This window comes from Maniola jurtina, chromosome 3, assembly GCF_905333055.1.
Source record: "Maniola jurtina chromosome 3, ilManJurt1.1, whole genome shotgun sequence".
NCBI classification, from domain to species: domain Eukaryota; kingdom Metazoa; phylum Arthropoda; class Insecta; order Lepidoptera; family Nymphalidae; genus Maniola; species Maniola jurtina.
In genome coordinates this window covers 10,808,063-10,831,164 of record NC_060031.1, presented here as the reverse complement: position 1 = coordinate 10,831,164, position 23,102 = coordinate 10,808,063, and the positions used below count along the sequence as shown (strand labels likewise).

The 23,102-nt window shown below is 38.3% G+C and overlaps 1 protein-coding gene across 2 annotated transcripts in view; it reads left to right on the top strand.

Moving 5' to 3' along the window:
- The window catches only part of LOC123880801 (ecdysone receptor), a 319,231-nt gene that overhangs the window by 113,352 nt on the left and 182,777 nt on the right, over positions 1-23,102 (top strand). For both annotated transcript variants that reach the window (XM_045929120.1, XM_045929118.1), the window contains one exon: positions 17,402-17,446. The gene's annotated coding sequence lies outside the window, so the exon portion shown is untranslated. The remainder of the gene's footprint in view (positions 1-17,401; positions 17,447-23,102) is intronic.

Below are 23,102 nucleotides of genomic sequence, written 5' to 3'. Positions count from 1 at the left end.
CGTATGAACGCTAGACCAGGGTTTATTGCAAAAGCGGCAACCGGGCGGTTGCCTGATAGCATCGCACGCATTGTACGCAACGTGTTCAGTAAAAAAACTCCGGAGCAAGAACAAAACTGTCGCGGAATTATGTAGCCTAGCTACGCGTTCAAAGGGCCCCTTATCCGTGTTCTCGTATAATCATAAACATAGAAAACGCACAAAAGCCTCTCGGCATAGCGTCGCGTCGCTGTCAGATAAAGTTGTTGCATTTCTTTTGCTAGACGTGGCCGAGGAGTGAGGACGGAGGCGCGAGGGAGGCGCGTGCGAGCGAGACCGCCGCCGCGCCGATCGTTAGCCCTGATCTTCAGCGCGCCACAAACACAGAGCCCGACCGAGAGCGAAATTGCAGCGAGAATGCACCTAGCTGTGTTATTACCGCGACGGCTATGCTGGAAAACGGCCTTCTTCCTTCCACTCCCCAGCGGAAAGTCGACCTAAAAACCGGGCGACCAAGCGCTACGTTTCGCGCACCGAGCTCGTGGAACCGGTTATTTTCTCCGAGCAAGCAATTGTGGACGTTGTCGTTGCGACATAAGTTCCGTTGGCGCGATGCATTGCAGGAACGCGCCGGGCCTGTATATTTAGCCCGCATTACGGGCGACTCTCGTAGTGGGTGTATTAGGTCGCTCGCACGCACTGCTGAACTAGTCGGAGGGCTTCCTATTATCGATTTATGTTGCTGTAGGACGGCCATGCCGCGCGTTTTTGCACTTTTTCCGACGAGTTTTTCTTCGTTTTTCAAAGCGAGACGCGCCGCGCACGATTTCTCTTTCAAGGAAACTTCAAGTGAAACTTGTAGTCGGAAAATATGATGCTTTCACTCATGTATTAATTCCGATCGTACTTGGAAATCTTTGATGCGTTCCATGCATGATGCAGCGGATGCGCGCATCTGCTCTCGTAAACAATTGAACGATGAACAACATATGTTAGGATTTATTAATAAGTTCTGCAACTACATTGTATTCACGTAGTCAGCTAAACCTAAATCAAGGTAGCACATTAAATCTAAATGTTGTTCATTTACATCACATTAGTACCTACTTATTTACCTAGTAACTATTCGAAAGTTCCAAAATTCTAAATAGATCACTTATGTCCCAGGTCAATTTGTACACGTCTTGATCACAGCTCTAAGGTATAAAACAGTTTCATCGATAAACCCCAAAAAAGCACGAAGTTAAACAAAGATTTCCATCCAACGAATGTAATTCCGCCGGTAATTACTGCAATAAGCATTACGCAACCGCATAGCACTCATATGTACTAGTAACAAATGGAAGAACGAAATACTTTCAGAGTTAAGGCCGTGATACACATGACTAGATGGCGTACTGGGCATTGGCAAGCCAGCAAGTCAGAGCTGTATATTTATTTTGTGTTTATTTCATGATGTGCTTCTAAACACTATTCATTGTTAATCTTATTGAAGACATGGTTAGGAGAAAATCCAACGTCTTGTAATCTGCTCGCATGCTAAGTAAATACAAATTCACTAGAAGATAGGAAAATCTGACATTTCATTTGTCGTTCATTAACTTTCTATGTGGTACAAATCCATAAATGCGATGGTATAAGCACCTGAAAAAGACGTTAGGGTCGCAAGGTGCTTTAATGACGACCCCGGAAACCAAATGCAGCGTTAAAAAGCCTCGTCTAAATAGACAAGTGATTCTAACATCCCTACTGCTAATTGGATAAGTACGTGGCACTATAGGCTCATAGATTTACTCTGGGCTCATGTATGTAGCTGCGTATAGTAAACGATCTCCTCGGGGCGTTTCCGTAAGCATAAAGTACAAACTATGGACTACTAACATATTAAACAAGTCGTTAGGAGACTTTGAACAAAAGTACCACTTTTTTTCAACGTCTCAATCGCGATCGACGACTGGAGTGTGGCTGTGGAGATTCTTACCAGAGACATAATGGTTAGCAGTGGAGTCTATCGGTTGAGAAAACGACCAAGATGATTTTCCTGACTATCTGCCGACTGGCATCTTCCTTATCTTGTGCCAGGTTCAGGCACGTGTATCAAGGGCTTAACCTCGTCTGAAAAGCTAGGGCCGGAAGAGGCTTGCGGTTACGCCCACACACGCAACGCTACGATCACTCTCAACCACAAAAGCCAGGTATGCGAACAAATAGTGGAAATGTAGGTACTTTCGAATGAATATGAACCCATTTTGTCTCGTGCGCAATATTCTTGAGCGTTATGGCTTTCTTGCCATCGATGTTATGTCGTGTTGTCGTGTATTTGTGCCCGCATACTTTAGTTTTACTTACCTGACATGCATGACTTATCTATTTGTATTGATTTCTCTACCTGGTAGAGACAAGGTAATTTGTAGGAGGTTGATACATAATTTTGATGACTTTGCTTAGGCAATGTTCATTCATATCTAGGCATGCTTTTAATATTATGAATACGAAAATGTGTCTGTCTGTCTACTAGCTTTTAAAATCCTATCCATTTAACCGATTTTTATAAAATTTGGTATACCTATAGTACAACTTGCATCCCGGGGAAGGGCATAGACTACTTTTTGTCTCGCAAAATCAAAATACTCCCACGGAGTTTCGAAAAACCAAATTCCACGCGGACGAAGTCGTGGGCATCAGCTAGTATTGACATAAACTTAGAAAATAGGGCTAATTTAGGGCTACCTGCGTCCAATTTACTAACATTTGACGCTTGCCTGCGACGTTGAAGCCTCGACGTTTTGTTAGAAGTTCCTTAGTTGTGACCTGTACCTTTACCTTGCCCGCAACTATAACTTTGTCCAATTCACTGGACAGGTGTCGTGCAATATGACAGTAGGCAGATTGACTGATGAAAGTTAAAAGCGCTTTGTAAACACACTATACGTATCTCAAGTACAATTTGTGTTCAACAGACGTCGTCGAGTAGTTTGTTAATTTGTACATTGCTACTTGTAATGACTGCTTTACAACTATAGCGTGAACGATGTTCATTGGTACTTTGACAAAGGGAAATGGGAGTGGCCCCTATTCACACAGTTCAATGTCGTTGCTCTTGACAATAACATGCTAAAGTTCTCGTCACAACTTAAGAGGGCTCTCTCCGTCACTCGTTTCCACTCGTTTCATACAATCGTAGTTCCAATTTCATTTGAATATTAAGCAACCAAAGTCCATGAAATTTTGCACATATATTCTAGAAACTAATATCTATGTCTGTGGTTTTCCAGATTTCTGTTAAAATATTCGGTTTCAAAGTTACGCGGTCTTAAAGTTTTCATACAAATCTTTGAGCCCCTGTAATTTTAAAACTACATATTTTTAGAAAAATCTAAAACACCACAGACACAGATATTAGTTTTTAGAATATGTCTGCAAAATTTCATGGACTTTGGTTGCTTAACATTCAAATGAAATTGGAACTACGATTGTATGAAACGAGTGGAAACGAGTGACGGAGAGAGCCCTGTTAATGACAACTAAGGTTGTGTTGCTTCTTGAAACTCATGATTATTTCTCAAAGTAAGTATGGACTGGAAACCTGTTATTGTTATTTCTCTTGTATTTGATAGTTCCTGGGAAAATTATACTAAGTAAATTCTATCATTTAAGTTACATACTTAAAGAGATCGAGACTCACTGTTTAGTGGAGTAGCATACTTACTACAAACAATATCATATTTTTTTCTTAACTTTGTAATAATTGTAAACTTACGCTGCGATTTCCTTTACATTATTCCATTGTTACCATATTGCTACTGTTTACAATACATTTGCGATATTAAAATATTTGTAAGTATTGCATTCTTTTTAGATTACGTAGATTACGTAGAATTAGAATTGCACTTTAAACATGTACCTACCTCTATAGTAACAATCAACCAGCCAAATACGAAACGTGCATAGCTCTTTATAAGTGTTATATTAAACAACAGAAAATATTCTAATGCTAGAGTAAGACCTCAGTAATTATAATCCACACTACAGCTTGTACTCTATATTAATAGTTCAAGCAATATAAAATCTGAATAATTGTTATATCTAACAAGAGATAATTTATACCTACTACTAATACCTGCCTATAAATAATACCTACTTCCTGAGTCATAGTGGCTATAGCTTGTACTCTACATAATATTATAGCTAGAGCAGAATAAACATTGTATAAATGTTATATCAAACAATGAAAATATTACCTAATACCTATAATGATAATGTAAGTCCTCAGTAATAGTCTACCATCGATATAATATAGTCTACACTCTATACTACAGCCTGTACTTTATAATTAAAGCCGTATACGTATAAATGTTATATTTATCAAACCATAATGTTAAAGTAAGTTCTCAGTCATAGTCAACAGTCTCCATTAAAACCTGTACAGAATCTACTGTACAGCTAAAGCTGTTTAAACTCTGTATACATGTAACGAGTATACCTATTATACAACCAACAATAATAGTGGTATGTAATTAGTCCTTCGTCATAGCCAACACTACAAACTGTACCTACTATACAAGTAAAGCAGTATAAACTATGTATACTTAAGAGGGGTCTCTCCGTCACTCGCTCCATACAAACGTAGTTCCAATTTCATTTGAATATTAAGCAACTAAGCAGACATATTCTAGAAACTAATATCTATGCCTGTGGTTTTCCAGATTTCTGTTAAAATATTCGGTTTCAAAGTTACGCGGTTTTAAAAATTCACATACAAATCTTTGAGCTCCTGTAATTTTAAAACTGCATATTTTTAGAAAAATCTAAAACACCACAGGCACAGATATTAGTTTCTAGAATTTGCCCTGTTAAATGTTATATTAAACAACAGAAAATAGTATAAAGTTAAAAGTCCTCAGTCATAGTCAACACTACAGCTCTGCACTCTATAGTTAGAGCAGTAAACACCCGCACGCCCTTGCAATAGTAGCTATATCCTAGCGGGGTTCGCTCGGAAACATGGCGTCCAATTTCCAAGCACAGTGAAATGCATCGCTAAATATAGGCCGTCGGGAAGCGAAGCACCTAGTTGTGCGTGGTCAGGACTGTTCCCCCCTCCCAGAGTCCTCCCACACCCTCCCTAGCCGCATCCAGGGTTGCCTGCTCGAGGCCGCGCATTGCGAAACTTTCGTATTGCACATTGGATTGCGTCGATTTGTTTTAAAATTTCCACGGTTTAATAAAGCTAACACCAATGTTTAACGTAGGCGTGAGCTGGAACATAGTATTCCGTCATAATGTACGGAATGATCAGTGGATTTATTGAATTATAATCGATAATCATGTTTCGAGTTACCTAAGGCCACATAATATCAAGCAAAATCAGACGTTTGATCAAACAATTTGGATTTTCTGCATAAAATACGATTGCGCTTATTGCCCATTACCAACATCGTCCTTTTCCAACATTCCTAGTTACTTCTAATCAGCTCATTCTGTTGACGGAACTGATTAGTCCACAATTCTTCAGTTCCATGTTCCATCACATTATTCATTTTAAAGGAAGGCTCAATATTTGTCAAGTATTATAGTATACTTACTTATCCATGTTAATTGAGGATAACCTATACTGCCATACAAGTGGATCTCCCAGAAACCTTAATTTAAACCTAATGTCAGTACCTACTGGTAAAACCACGCTCAATAACTAAACTCCAATTATTTTGCAATATTACCTAGTCAGAATTATTTATTGACAAACGCCACAGTCGACCGGACGTTAGTGATTATTTGCATGCTCCTTTGTATCTATTTGTGTCGCGCCGTCCAGTTCCACGCTGTAGATCCAAATCGCATTAGTTATTTATAAGGCATTCATAGGGATTTTCGCTAAACCACGTTAAATCTAAATTAAGAGGATTACAAAGGCCGATTGCTATTTAATTCCTTTTATAAATGGGTTTCCATCGAACAATCTTAAAAATACTTATAAGTAGGTACATCCTGCTTAATATCATTAACCTGAAAGGTATTTGACGCCTTTACATCTTATATTTTTGACCGGATTATAGTAGGACGTGCACTGCAGCCGTAAAGCGGAATTTACATTACGAAATTAGTGGCATGAATTTAGTTTCACGACGCTAATTTCACTATCAATTGCACGTGTAGGTAAACTCTAATTTCGTAATGCATGTATTACTAAATTGCACATGCACTAATTTCGTAATGTAAATTCCGCTTAAGGTAGGTTAAGGCAGTGCCACGGGAAAATTATATTTGCGCACGCATAATGTATACGGGCTTAGTACGGTCACTTTTGCCCGTGACCAGTTTGAGTACAAAATGTAAATTATTGTCAAATTATTGGCTGGCTGTCGCACGAACTGAAATAAACATTGAGTTATATATGAATGTTATTTATATCTATGGAAATAAATATGCCTTACGGTCCTAAAGTAACATTTTGGCTGAGCATTATATGACAACCCTTATTTTCTTACATACCTACTACAGGAAACCTTAGTTATTGCGCGCGCGTCATTGTGCAGATTTACGCATGCATAAACTGTAAACAATCCGTGTATGTGGCTATACAAATACAAAGAACTATAGCCCTTAACACGTAATGTGTAAGAGAAATTTTCCAATACAGAATATGGCTATTTCAGGGTGGCGGATTAAAAAGTCTGGACGGTGTGTGGAAAAACGAGACGCATATAGTGCTATAGGTCAGGAATTGATAAACAACTGTGAACTAACTTGTGTCACGCGGCTGAAATAGGTGCGATTTTAAATTGCAATTGTTTTTTCCCTCGGGGATGTTTTTGAAAACATAAATAGGCTTTGAAGTGAACAACAACTAAACAAAACAAAACAAATAGCCATTTTATTCTACTAACATTATTATGGTAGAAGTAGCCCTTGGACGTAGGCTTTCCCAGCTCTCCAAGTCCGTCTATCTTGTGCGTTCCGCATCCATAGCGGATAACCCATGACCTGTGCAAACAAACCTGCCCAGCGTTTTCTGGGTCTTCCCCTTTTTCGTGGTAGCCATTCTGTAAGGATTTTTACCCAAACCCAAAAACCCAAAATTAAGCGGAAGTAAAAAATATGTACCTACTTATTATTCTATATTTTCCAATATTAAAGGAAGTAGGTAGAATGGAATAGAGTAGAACAATCTTCTCAGTAGAATTTGCATTCCGAACCGGAGCATGGTAGAATCACAGACGTAGCATAGACTCTAGTAATTGTCCCACATGAAATAAATCATTTTGAACAAAATATGACTAAGCACGTTTTCTGGAGATGTAAATATATATATAGCTACGATTCCAATGGCACTCTGCCAAATAAAATGTACCCATTAAATATTATTGAACGACTTAATACCAGGTCAAAAGAACAACATTAATATAAACCAGGTTTGATTGAAAAGGATTGTAGTGCCAACTGCTAATAAAAATAAATAGGTTTGTAAGCTATCGCTCGACTTCGAAGAAGTTAGTAGAACAGCTCACTCTGGTAGAAGTCATCAATTCAAGGCGTCAGTGGCATCAATTCTATTGTCTTTCTAGAGCTTTAGAGTATTTACATCTTTTTGTTTTTAACCCCCGACCCAAAAAGAGGGGTGTTATAAGTTTGACGTGTGTATCTGTGTATCTGTGTGTCTGTGTATCTGTGTATCTGTGTATCTGTGTATCTGTCTGTGTCATCGTAGCGCCTAAACGAATGAACCGATTTTAATTTAGTTTTTTTTGTTTGAAAGGTGGCTTGATCGAGAGTGTTCTTAGCTATAATCTAAAAAAATTGGTTCATCCGTTTAAGAGTTATCAGCTCTTTTCTAGTTTTCTTGTAGAAAAGAAGGTTAGATAACCGTTAGGTGTTCAAGATAGCGCCTGACAAAAGTGCGGAGCAAATGAACAACTCTTTATTTTAACTATGTTTTGTTTTTCTTCTTGTCATAAAAAGGTCAAGCTGTCAGTACTATAATTCTTTTCTGTTCCCTTAAAAATAATTAAATTCAGTCCTGTGAATTCGAAACCAAGTTGTTTTAATATTTTGAGCCACGAAGTGCAATCATTGGTCAGCTTCGAGCCCAGATTTGCGCCAGAAATCAATAATCAAGAAAATTGAATTCGCTACAGGCGTGGCTAGTGGCGGTGGAGGTCATTTGGACAAAGAAAGAATTTGGAAAGAATTTCAGGAGTGAATCTCGGACAAAGTCGGTATAATTTGTGCCTTAGCCCTTTTGTGTTAATAGGATGTTTGTAAATTTGTTATTTCAAAGAAAATTTTGTTCAGTTAGGTTATGTTGTACATGTTACATTGTGATAAATTGTAGTGAAAGTTGAACTTAAAACTGTTAAATTGTGACAATATTTCTGCTTAGATTAAATATATTTTAACATTCAACATTAAGTAGCATGTTTACAGCCAAATAGATATAGATTACACATTGTAATATTGCTTAAATTTACAAACTAGGTACCTACTTAACCTTAAAGATTTTTACAAACTTTTGACATTGAACTATTTTTATGAATTATTATTGTTGTTTAGGTGTCTAATCGTAAATTAAGAACTTGTTTATATAGTTATTTAAGCGAATTCTGTATCAAATTCCAGGATTTTACAACCATCTCCCAAATATGGCAGAAAAGGCTGAAATTGTGAGAGAAATTGCTGAGTTAACCAAGAAACGAAGCAGTTATAAAGGTCGGATCACAATTTTTTCTGGCTATTTGAAATCACTGGACAGTAGCACAGCTTCACCAACTACTAAGGACATTAGTGAGTTGGAATTACGCATAGGTAAGTTAGATATGTTGTACGCTCAATACGATGAAACTCAAACACGGTTAGAGTGCATCTCAGATAACATTGACCAACAGTTGGCTGAACGTGAGGAGTTCGAATGTAGGTACTACAAGGCACTAAGCCAGGGACAAGAGATGCTGGCAAATTACAAACGGTCTCAAGTGCCGCTCCCTACTGATTATGGTTCACACTCTGGCAAACTAAACCCGGTCAAGTTACCTACCATCCAGCTTCCTAAATTTAGTGGGGCATATAATAACTGGCTGGAGTTCAGAGACACCTTTACCAGTCTCATTCACAACAATGACGACTTAGATGATGTTAATAAATTCCACTATTTAAGAACATCATTAGAGGGGTCTGCCGCTGTGGTAATTTCATCCATTGAGTTCTCATCTAGTAATTATAATGTAGCATGGAAACTAATGTGTGATCGATTCGATAATAAGCGTTTGTTGATACAAAACCATGTTGCTGCTTTATTTAATATCGAACCGGTCACACGGGAATCCGCTACTAATTTAAAGCACATTTTAGATCAATTAAATAAAAACCTCCGTGCTTTAGAATCATTAGGCGAGCCTATTAAGCAGTGGGATACGCTTCTTATTTACATTATTACACATAAGTTGGACAGTAAAACTTATCGTGAATGGGAAGAGTACAAAGGCCGCTTGGACAGCGACAAACGTATAGAGCTACAAGACTTCCTAGATTTCGTAAGAATGCGTACGAATATACTTGATACAATTGAATTTTCGCGTCAGACGCCTCAACATAACTCTAATCATAAACCGTCAAAAGTAAAGGCTATGGTGACATCACAAACGAATGATAATAATTTAAGTTCAAAGGACTTTTGTCCCAAATGCAGTGCCATGCATAAATTGAGTACTTGCCCTCAATTTTTAGCGTTAAGTAATGAAGAGCGCCTGCAATTATTACCTACTTTTAAGGTTTGTTTCAACTGTTTTTCGAAATCTCATTTTTCAAATAATTGTAAGAAAAATGGGTGTAAAATTTGTAAAAGAAAGCACTCAGTTTTAGTACATGTTACAGACAAGCAGAAGCCGGCTGTGCGTAGCGAGAGCACTGGAAGTGTCAGCGCGACTCCCTCCACCACCAATCCAAGTAATAACTTAACCTTATCAGCGAGCGTGTCGTCCGCGAGTCTTAATGTAACTAGTCGTCGCGGGGACGTTCTATTATCGACTGCGCTAGTTAAGTTATATGATTCAAATAATCGCGAACATATCGGACGCGCTGTTTTGGATTCTGGTAGCACTTCCAGCCTACTGTCAGAAAAGATGTTTCGTCAGTTAAATCTGCCTTATAATCATATCGATCAATCTGTACTGGGTATTAATAATGCATCCACGTATATTAATAAAATGTGTCGTTTACGGTTGAAGTCATTAAATGACACATTTATGACTAATTTAAATTGTTTTGTTTTGCCTTCGTTAACAGATAATGTACCGTGTCGTTCGCTCGACATTTCAAAACTCAATCTACCTACTGACGTTTGCTTAGCGGATCCTCATTTCTACGCACCGGCGTCAGTGGATTTAATATTAGGTGCTGATGTTTTCTGGGACATTATAGGATCGCAAAGAATTAATTTAGGCGATGATAAACCTACTCTTTGCGAGACTAGGTTAGGGTGGATAATTTCTGGCCCGATGAATAATAGATTTTTTACATCATATCTACCTAACCCTATTCAATGTAATTACGTCAACACTAATTCAACCACTGATATACAAAATCAAGATATACAGAATCAACTTGCGCGTTTTTGGAATTTAGAAGAAGTAAATATTTCAAATTTATCTACTTATTCACCGGAACAGAAATTATGTGAGGAGCATTTTATAAAAAACACTACTCGCTTAGAAGACGGTCGTTTTTGTGTGAGAATCCCATTAAAAGAAAATCCTAGTGTTTTAGGTGATTCTTTACAACGAGCCAAGCAGTGTTTTTTGTCTTTAGAACGTAGGCTTCTTAAACAACCAAAACTTCCACCGCGAAATGTACCGCGAGTTCATGTCAGAATATCAGTCGTTGGGTCACATGTCAGAATGTGAACTTAGTTTGGATAGTAATGCACATTTTATCCCACATCATGGTGTGTTGCGTGAGAGCAGTGCGACCACAAAATTAAGGGCCGTATTTAACGCTAGTTCCTCTACCACCAGCACTAATATTAGTCTAAACAGTATTCAAATGGTAGGTCCAACGGTACAGGACGATCTACTGTCCATTCTTCTGAGATTTAGGCAACACAAGTACGTCATTTTAGCCGACGTGGAGAAAATGTATCGGCAGATACTTGTGCATCCTGACGATAGGTACTTACAGCGTATAATATGGCGTGACAACCCTAACCAACCACTTAAGGCATTTGAATTAAATACTGTAACGTATGGTACAGCAAGTGCGCCTTTTCTTGCTACCAGATGCCTTAAGCAGCTAGGACTTGAATGTAAGGACAATCAGATCGCTGAAATCATCCTTCATGATTTTTACGTCGATGATCTGTTGAGTGGCGGGGATGATTTGAACGTAGTGCGGAACATTCGTAGTGAAGTAACGGCTACCCTCGCCTCTGCTCGCTTGCCACTGAGAAAGTGGAAGTCTAATGAGCCTCAGTTAGTTTCAGAGTCCACTGAGTCCACGCATGATTTAAATGTAGGCGGTAATGAGCCAAGCAAAACATTAGCGGACTGATGACTTCTTTGCAATAATGCGGAAGAAGTCCGCATCACTGCTGAAAAGACTGCGCTCAGGTTCCAACAGCATCTTGAACATGTTTGCGAGCAAGATGGACTCACCAATGCTTAAACACATTGTTAAAGTGTTGGTGAGGCCACCTTTGTAAATAATTCTGTCTGTTGCCACGAATATAGTTTAGGTAAGGTACTAACATTAGGTTTTTAAGTGTCTGTATACTAACAAATTGAGCCATAGTTGCTTTAAATAAAAGGATTTATTATTATTATTATTAGGTTTAGGATGGCAACCTGAATCTGATGAGTTGCATTTTCCGATCGGTACTTCGATCGCAGTGAAGGGAAACTCAAAACGTGATATCCTTTCTGTAATTTCCCAGATATTCGATCCATTAGGGCTGGTCTCTCCGGTTGTTATTAAATTAAAAATAATACTGCAAAGCTTGTGGTTACAACATTTATCGTGGGATGATCCATTGACGCCGGAGATTCAAGAAGCTTGGTGCGAAGCAATTAAAAACCTGCATGTTTTGAATAATCTACGTGTACCACGCCGCGTGTTAATAGATTCGTTCATGCGATTAGAATTTCACGTATTTTCCGACGCTTCGGAAAGGGCTTACGGTGCGTGTCTTTACGTCCGTAGCATTGATAGTAGTGGCAGAATCTTAGTGCGATTATTACTTGCTAAGAGTAGGGTGGCACCCATTAAAGCCACAACTATCCCTAGGCTTGAGCTTTGCGGGGCTCAAGTTGCAGCTAAGCTGTATGAAAAGGTTATCAGCTCGCTAAGAGTCAAAGCAGTGTGTACCGTTTTTTGGACCGACTCCACTATTGTATTAGGTTGGCTTAAGATGTTGCCAAGTAAGTTACACACATTTGTTCGTAATCGCGTCGGAGATATTTTAGAAAAGACCGGTGATTGCGTATGGCGACACGTTCCTACTGAGGAAAACCCAGCGGATTATGTGTCACGTGGAGTTAGTGTTGACACTATTCGTTCTCTCGATATGTGGTGGTCAGGGCCAACTTTTTTGAAGGAGCCTAATAGCTATTGGCCTTCTACGTCAGTACGTTCCGATTCGCTACCCGAAACGCGTACTGAATTGTCATGTTTAGTTAAGACGGAAAATCCATCCGAATTTATTGAATTTGATCGTTTTTCTAATTTCAATAGGCTTAGACGTGCAGTAGCGTATATGCTACGTTTTGTTGAAGCGTGTAGAGGACGACGCGCTACAACCAATTTTCTAACTGAAACTGAATTAAATAATTCATTAACCGTCATTATTCGCACATCTCAGAAGGAATCCTTTACAAAGGCCATTCATTTGGAATTGGTGGGAGACTTGACAAGTAATAGCTACATTCTAACTCTCCGCTGACTAGTGGCTCGTCGAGGAAAACCACGCCATCTGTATTCTGATAACGGAAGTTCATTTGTTGGAGCGTACAACAGTTTAACTAAGTTTTTGCAACAAAATTCTGACTCACTGTCCAGTGAGCTTTCAAATGAAGGAATAAATTTCCACTTTATTCCGGGGTATTCTCCACATTTTGGCGGTATTTGGGAGGCGGGGGTGAAATCCACAAAATTTCATTTATTGCGAGTGCTAGGCAACTGTCATTTAACTTTCGAAGAATTGTATACGACTTTAACACAAATTGAGGCAATTTTAAATTCGCGACCACTCACTCCTTTGTCTTCGCATCCAGAAGATTTGACCCCACTGACCCCCGGCCATTTTTTAATTGGACGTCCACTCACAGCGATTCCGACTGAAGATTACCAAGACGGCAAAGCGGACACACATCTTACGAGATACTAACGGATTGAGCAACTCCGGCAGCATTTCTGGGCACGATGGAGCAAGGAGTACGTTTCGGAACTGCAGAAACGTACAAAATGGCAGACACCATACCGCTCATTGGAACTCAATACGTTGGTCCTTCTGAAGGAGGAAAACCTGCCTCCGTTAAAGTGGAAACTGGGACGAATTGTGGCACTATTTCCCGGCCCAGATCAAGTCGCACGAGTGGCTGACGTGAAAACCGCCAGTGGGATCGTAAGAAGATCGTTTACTCGGATTTGTCCGTTACCAATTAGTGATGTAAATTAAAGTGGTTGACGGGGCAGCCCTCAACGCCCGGGGGCATGTTCAAGATAGCGCCTGACAAAAGTGCGGAGCAAATGAACAACTCTTTATTTTAACTATGTTTTGTTTTTCTTCTTGTCATAAAAAGGTCAAGCTGTCAGTACTATAATTCTTTTCTGTTCCCTTAAAAATAATTAAATTCAGTCCTGTGAATTCGAAACCAAGTTGTTTTAATATTTTGAGCCACGAAGTGCAATCATTAGGTTCTTAATATTATGTCAATAGACAAATGTCAAGCTGTCAAGATGGACGTTGCCTAAATACATAATTATTTATTTGAAAATGATGTTTTGGAAAACTCAAATACTTTGGATCGTCGGGGGTGTTATAAATTTTTAATTTACACTTGTACATATTGCTAAAAACGAACGGAAAATTAATTTTAAATTAAAGACTCTTAAATTTTAGTGCTACTTTAAATATTTGGGCAAATAGAAAATAGACGAAATCCGAATGAAATTATACAAGTTTTAAGTTCGATTATGTAATTATAAAAATTATCTGGTAAACGTTTAGATAGTTAGTAGCTAAATGCCTATACAGCTACTTACCCTATTTTACAACATTAGCCGTGATCTATAACTACATTATATTTATGTGATTTATTAGATTTTTTACAAAATAACACAACACAGCTAACGAGGCCGCGAACCCACGCACACACACATCCAAATAAGTGTGCATGTGTACATTAAATATATACAGGCCTGACAACACTTGCACACATACTCGTACGTTACAAGTATATATGTACGCTCATTTGCATGCCGTAGATGTAAGCAATATGGCACCTGGCTTTCAATAGAATACTCGATCAGTATGTCAGTTTGACGATAAAGTGTAAGTTTGTTTTGTGGAATCATCGTAAATTACTTTCGAATATAATTTTTAGCTAATCAGCTAATTTATACGGTTTTGGGTCAAGCAATAACGCTAAATAGTGGAGTAAATAAAGCCGTAAAATAGCCAATCTTAGGAAGTCCTCAGAAACAGCTCCGATTTTGATGATTTTTTTTTTAAATTCTTGTTTTTTATACATTATTTAAAATCAGAAACGTTTTGAAGCGGGGAAATAATTTTTAGTATTTTTTTATCCATATGTGCGATATTTATCCACGAAGTCCAGAAAAACGCTACCTTCTCTTTGAGAAGTTGTAGAGGAGGTCAAATGCTACAAATGACCTCTAAACACTTATGGGCCAAAACCGCCCGTTTTTGAAATATTGATCGTTTTCAGAAAAATACGTATTTGTTTCTTAAAAAAAAAAGTAAGGCATATTTCCGACTTTTTATTTAATTTCTAAGTAGTAGACATCTCAATTAATAATTGTGAATACTAAAATAAAAATAATCTTTGTAGGTTCCCCGGTTAGGGATCCAAGACTGTACCAGTTTCATAATTTCTATTGAGTTACTTTGCCAAAAATGCTATTTTTTTTTAAGTTAGAGAAATTTTTGGCTTGCAAATTATTTGCAAAGCTTCTACAAATTTTCAGCTATCTAATGATGTACAAAACATTAAAATAAATTGAATATTAGCTAAAAAAAACGATAAAACAATAGCACAGGGAAGAAATTTCTTAAAGCTTAAATTTTAAACAAATCGTTTTTTCTTTGTTTAGAGGTAGTCTCTACTTAGAAAGAGGTAACAGTTTACTGTAAATATGTGATCTGGTCAAGTCTGATCATAAAATTGGCCACGGGATAGCTCAATTGATCGATAGGAACGATTTATTTAAGATTTAAGCGTTAAGAAATTTCTCCTTTGTGCTATTATTTTATCATTTTTTTAGCTAAATTTCAACTTATTTTAAAGTTTTGTACATCATTAGATAGCTGAGAATCTGTAGAAGCATTGCAAATAATTTGCAGGCCAAAAATTTCTGTAACTTTAAAAAAAAATAGTATTTTTGGCAAAGTAACCCAATAGAAATTATGAAACTGGTACAGTCTTGGATCCCTAACCGGGGAACCTACTTAGATTATTTTTATTTTAGTATTCACAATTATTAATTGAGATGTCTACTACTTAGAAATTAAATAAAAAGTCGGAAATATGCCTTACTTTTTTTTTAAAGAAACAAATACGTATTTTTCTGAAAACGATCAATATTTCAAAAACGGGCGGTTTTGGCCCATAAGTGTTTAGAGGTCATTTGTAGCATTTGACCTCCTCTACAACTTCTCAAAGAGAAGGTAGCGTTTTTCTGGACTTCGTGGATAAATATCGCACATATGGATAAAAAAATACTAAAAATTATTTCCCCGCTTCAAAACGTTTCTGATTTTAAATAATGTATAAAAAACAAGAATTAAAAAAAAAATCATCAAAATCGGAGCTGTTTCTGAGGACTTCCGACGAAAATGCTTCGTTTACTCCACTAAAATGTCAAACTAATTTAATAATCCACGCAAAATAATCTCTATAAATAACCGATAAGGTGAGCGCTTATATTTTATCGCTTGAATCCTATTAAATTGAAACTATTCGTATTTCATAGCGCTATAAATGGAGCACTATAATAAAACTAAGTATATAAATATACCTATAAACTTTAGTTTTCCTTAGTTTGTCTAAAAGGTAAACAAATAGATAGCTTCTCGCTGAAATGCGTAAGAGGAGCACGATAAGCCCTTGTTACCGTGGACTGACAGTGAAATCATGATAGTGTGAAAAACTTACCTCCAGAAGGTCTAAGGCGCCGGGGAGTCGCTTACGCGTTTTTTGCCATTTTCTTTTAACCAAAGTAAGAAAACCAAAATTATGTATATTTTGGTACGTTAATAGCAAACGACTCAACTCGCGGTTTTATGTCGGAGTCGGACTTACTCGATTATCTTCGGACCCGTCCAGGGTCTTTATTCATACGTGTACGCCTGATCATGACGGCGCGGCGTCTGCAGGGTCTGCTTTGTCCATGAATAAGAACTCCGGCCAGGTCCAAATCTAATCGGGCTTACTTCGACATAAGATCCTGAGTTAAGTCTCTTACTAGACTATACTAATATTATAAAGAGGTATAGTTTGTAAATTTGTTTGTAGGGAGTAATCTCAGGAACTTCTGAACTGATTTTGAAAATTCTTTCACTAGCAGAAAACTACTTTATTACTGAGTCATATAGGCTATATTTTATTTTCAAAAAAATTTGAGATCTCTATGAAAATTATAAAATTAATTAAGCTATCCGTGCGAAGCCGGGGCGAGTCGCTAGTATTCAATATGCATATCACTCACGATAGTTTAAACGCATAGCTATAAAACTATTTTTCTTAACTAAACGATGAGTAAAAGAGACAGTTGAGTGAAAGTTAGAGCAGCATGCCCCGACTTAACGCTAATTAAATTATTATCAATACAAAGTCAGTACCAGGGTCTTTGAGCTCTCCATAAATGTGGTGGTTCAAATGATTGGGGTCAAAATACAGTGGTGTAATATCACTGACACCACGTTGCGTAAGAAAGTGTCGTTTACCCCGTGGCCTTCGCGCATATTTCATAGACCATTATTGGCATCATTCACAACTACTATACGATGTTTCGTTTTATAAATATCTTGTTTTATAACTACAGAGAAAGGAAATGTTATATAATGTTTGGGTGAAGGTTATATTGGGAGGTTATAGAACTATTACATATTTAGTATAACACGGCATAGACAAAAGATTCTTTTTATAATATTATCTATAATTTGAAGGGTACTAATTTACTTATATTGTTGTTTCAGATTACAACGCCGCCCCGCTGTTCGCCTCGGAAAACGCCTCCAGTGGTAAGAAAATAATCTAAAATCAATAATTATATTCTAAGGTTTATGTTGAATGAAAGAAATTTGAAAAAAATTCAAAAACCCTGACTGTGCACTGCATCTTTTTCACATAAAATTCGTCATTTTGATTTTTTAAGAATTTTATTTACCCAGTGACACTCGCGCCATCAAAATCGGTCGAGCCGTCAAGTAAACCTGGAGGAAATCAAACCCGGATCTCCCACTTGATGAGTACCAAAAGTGTAAATTAAAATTTATAACACCCCCGACAAGTGAAGGTTACAGTAACTAGAAAAGAACTGATAACTTTCAAACGGCTGAACCGATTTTCTTGGATTATAGCTAAGAACACTCTCGATCAAGCCACCTTTCAAACAAAAAAAACTAAATTTAAATCGGTTCATTAGTTTAGGAGGTACGATGCCACAGATAGATACACAGATACACACGTCAAACTTATAACACCCCTCTTTTTGGGTCGGGGGTTAAAAACGCTAACGACTGCGTCACGGAGATCGTCAAAATCTCAATACCGTCAATTCTGCATTTCCCGTCTGCTCTATGACAGATTTGCACAAGCACTGATAAGGCGCGATTGCACGATTCCAATGCGCGGCTATAGGTTGTTAACCCAGTGAGATAAGATATCGCAGTCAGCGCGCGTCGCGGCCGTCCTACATACTTCCGCGCCGTTCGTGGCTATTCGCTGGAAGATTTTTTTTAAATTCAGATAAAAGTTAGCTATTGACTGCAATCTCACCTGGTGGTAAGTGATGATGCAGTCTAAGATGGAAGCGGGCTAACCTGAAAGGGGTATGGCAGTTTTCATTAAACCCATACTCATTTGGTATCTACACGGCATCGTACCGGAATGCTAAATCGCTTGGCGGCACGGCTTGCCGGTAGGGCGGTAACTAGCCACGGCCGTAGCCTTCCACCAGACTAGACCAGAAATTTAGAAATTATAAAATTCCAAACCCCTGCCGGAAATCGAGTCTAGAATATTATTTAGCTAACCTAAATAAAAAACCCAGTCACATCACCTTACAAACCTATTTTCCAAATCACTCCACCACCAAGTTCTTTCAATTCGAATTGAATTGCTACCACCTGCTATAGTTTTAAAACAAGTCGATATCTAAGCTACGATTACGAAATTATAATAAACGACACGACGTGACTAAAGATTTCTTAATAAAATAACTCACGCTAAAGTAAATAATGAATTGCTTCTCATAAAAAGTAAAGTCGGTACGCGGTATATTATATGCGTTTTGCAGTAATTGACCAACTGATTTAATTATAGTGTGGCGTCGCCACTTACGCCGACATTTCACGAAGTCTGCGAACGCACGAGATATTATAAACTTCTTTGAGTATCAGTGACGGCTCAACCTGCCATGGGTTCCCATCGCGAACAAGACATAGGAATCCCACCAAAAACATTTCATGTAAACGTTGTCAAGACTCACAAGTTCATAATGTTTTCATTGTTAAAAAGTTATGAGATCTCTAGTAGAGCCAAGCCCCTAGCTGAGCTTAAATATGTGCTGCCCATGGACCTATCCCAAGTCCAAAGTATATAGCTCTTTAATGCTCTTGACTCTAAAATAACTCTACTTACAGCTCTGATTGTACAAACCCTACATCTTGGTTAAAAAAGTACGGCTTGGGTGTTACATTTAATAGATTAGTAACATTTAGCTCCGAATACTGCTGCTAGAAGGGCCAAAATATTGAAAATCAACTGTCTTCAAATACTAGTCGGTAATTGCAAGTCCAGCGTAGACCGTACTTGTATTGATTGAAATAGTATAATACATAGGTACCTATTATACTATTTATTTTCAAAGAGTTAAAGGCGCTTGCCCGAAATCGATCCCCTGACCTCCCGAATAAATGGTCGACGTCTTAACCACTAGGCTATCAGTATCACGGCTCAAAAATCAAAATGCTTCAACGGTGAAGGAATATTGTGAGGAAACATGCATGCCTGAAAGTTCTCCATAGTACTTATAATGTTATCAAAAGGGTGTGATGTGATGTCTGCCATTCATCAGTTTGATAATCATGTGCACAAATGTACACTTTGCGCGGCTGAATAGACCTTCGTCATCTCGTCGCTCTACGATGAATTATAACTGGTTATTTCGCGTGGTCATTTACAGCATATTTGACATATTATGGCGGAATTACATTTGGTCGTTTACCCACATTCGGATGCCTATGCTAAGGGCGTTTGTGCACGATTTCTTTCCTATTGGCCGTCATACAAAATGTACGTACGCTTGTGCACCAATCTGGTATTTATACGGTTCCGTCAAAATGTGAATCGAAGGAGTGCACAAGCGTAATGTACGTTTTGTATGACGTCAAGGGAGCGCGCCTGCCTAGAAAATGCCTATTCACTCTTGCCTTTAAACTCTATAGTTTAAAGGCTAAGCTGAATTTGGGTTAAACATGGCGGGTTAGTCATGGGTGCCTTTCTAAAGCTGTAAAGAACTTGTTGAGGGTCCGAATTCGGGTAAAATCTTTCGGGTACCCGAGCACAGGCCAACGACCAAATGTAAACCCGCCATTACCTTTAACAGGTTTCCATGTGATAGGATCATTTACAAGATATTTAAAGTATTAGACTCGAGGCTCAGACGGTTATTAAAACGAAAGTCGATGGTGTCACTGACCTCGTGGAAACGTATATTTGTAATAGACGTATGGAAATTACTTTCTCTTGTAAACCTATGAATCGTGTCTGATTTCTATATCTGCAATTAACTTAGTAAGTATGAGATAGCAGTGTCGTTTGAAGTAAGTATTGCTATTAACTCAATTGGAGTTATTTACCTAAATACATACCTATAGTATATATAGAACCTAAATATATTATTTTCTAGGATTAGTCGCGTCACTGCGTCAAAACAGTTGATTGGGTAGATAAGGGAAAAGATTTCACATTTATAAACTTTAGGAAAATAATAATTATTATAAGCATTACAAGATAAAAGAAAATTAAAATCCACATTAATTAATAGGTATAATATGACTGTATTTACCAAAAATGCCACTGTAACTTACCTTACGAGTCCCACATACCTTCCCGGATTTGTGCGGGATGCGTAATTTTATTTTCCCCAGCGAAAAAAATGTGTACCATCTTGTCCCCTACCTTCCGACAATGCGACAAGATAAAAGGATATATGCGAAACCTTTCATTCACTTTGTTTTGCATACTATTAGATATTGTTACATGTAAAATAGTTACCATCTTACACAACAGTAAGTACACAAAAGTTTATTACCAAAAGAGAATAAATGTTTGTAAATCGTCAAATGTAAACAAAAGTCGGATAATAATAATTGAACAATAAAATTCATATTATACGCCTTCATATCGTGTTTTGACTTTGAAAATCATCCAGGTGTGCTTCGAATGTTTGCTTTGAACAAACTATCATTGTAATATGATTGAATACTGTGCTGGTAATACAAGAGATAGTTGAAGAGCTTGTGATCAATTACACTGTCATATACGCGCAAAAGTGTAAATTAAAAATTTATAACACGCCCGACAAATGAAGGTTACAGTAACTAGAAAAGAGCTAATAACTTTCAAACGGCTGAACCGATTTACTTGGATTATAGCTAAGAACACTCTCGATCAAGCCACCTTTCAAACAAAAACAAACTAAATTAAAATCTGTTCATTTCTGTTCATTAGCTTAGGAACTACGATGCCACAGATAGATACACAGATACACAGATACACACGTCAAACTTATAACACTCCTCTTTTTGGGTCGGGGGTTAAAAAGGTTTTCTTCGAACAGTACGTGTCGACAGTTATGGCATATGGATCCGAGACATGGTCGCTAACACCGAGCAGGTCTGTGGTTGCTAACTATGGGCCTCATAAGAAAGCTCAGAGTCGCTCAGCGGAGTCGTTATGCTAGGAGCTTCTCTACGTAATCAAATCAGAAATGAGGAGATCTGTAGGAGAACCAAAGCAACTGACATAGCTGTACGGGTTGCGAAGTCAAACAGGGCAGAGCACATAGTTCGAAAACCCTATAGACCGATTTTAGGGTCAGTTTTGTGGGACAGGTTGGGAAAAGCGCAGCGTTGGAACCGTCCGTCGCGACATCATATCGTGTGTGTGGTGTCTTCTCGACAAACTAACGTTTATCGGGGTACGGGCCTCGAAGCCGAGCCTCCTTGCCCGGGCGTGTCCTCACAGGTTCTTTGCTACCTGGATTATTAATTTCAGCCCTTTCTAAAGGGCTGAGGTCGCGCCTGAATTCGACGTTGGCCTTGAGGCATCTGGATTCTCTCTATCGGCTCTCTCTCTTGGTAGTGCCATATCCGGTGGGTGGGTTATCGTGTCCGGTGGTTGGGGTGTCGTGTCCGATGCGTCTTCGTCTTCGTCGCCACCGATGCCTACGTTGGGAGGCACCATTGATACGGGACGTAGAAGCTCACGGGGCAGTGGACGCCCGCCCGGTGGTCTTGTTTGTAGTGGGGCTATTCCGTGGAGGTGTTGGCATGCACTTGTATCCGCGCGAGCGAACATAGCGGTTGCGAGATGGTGGACGTACTCCTCCACGGTCGGTGTCCGGGTGTCCCTGTGAATTACGTACATCATAATATCGTCGCTGTCTACCACTGCAGTATGCCCTCTGCCGCGTGGAATACCTAGCTTAATATGGCGCACTTAAAGTGGTACAGATTACGTAAATCCGGCGATCAAAGCAAGGTAATAATAGCATAGCGCAGATTGCATCAATCCGGCTATCACCGGCTCTCGGTGCAGTGATATCGTATCGATCGGTTTTCGAAAGGGACGTTGAATAAAGATCGTATGAATACCCGATTGATGCAATCGATACATGAAACTGCGTCAATGAAAACTGGATACAGTGACTGCCGGATTATTTTATGAATCAAATCTTTATAATTTATATATAAAGATTTACACACATAGGGTACTATCACGTCAGAAATTGGTTATTTTCAGTACCTAAAGTGGCTAAATTTTAGCATTTAACGAGCATCCGAAGTCTGAACGGAATATTTCAGTAGGTATCTATAGTTCGCAAAAGGTCGACATTGCAATCGGGGTGGGGACACCCCGCACACTCGCGCAGCCCCCGTGCTAATCCGGTGCAGGATAGCGCGGGTGAACTTCATACCCCGCTTGCCATCTCGACCTGTCGCGTACTATGTGTATTTAATTGCGGCTGTAAAGAAACCTGATTTTCTTTCTTAGACAGGGCTGTCAAAGTGGCTAGAGTTTAGACTTTAATATAAGTTCAATCTACAATCTTAGCGTCTAAATCTAAACACATGCTGAATAGCATCTTAATAAAAGGTGCACAATTAGCTTCTATTTTAAAGCCAAAATAAACTTACTATCTATCGTGGTAAACCTGTAAATGTTATAAAATACTTATAATGACATCGTCTTAAACAATCTTTTTCCATGATTAATTAGGTTTTTTTACCGGTATAAAAAGAACTGTCATCAACGTCAATGTGAAAGCTTCAAGCATCATTAAGCATTCCTTAACTTAGCTTTCAATTTCACTTACGTCAAAAAAAGTTGCTTAGCTTAAAAGTTATTTTTGGGCCCAAGTTTTTCAATTTACTTTTAATACCTAGTTCA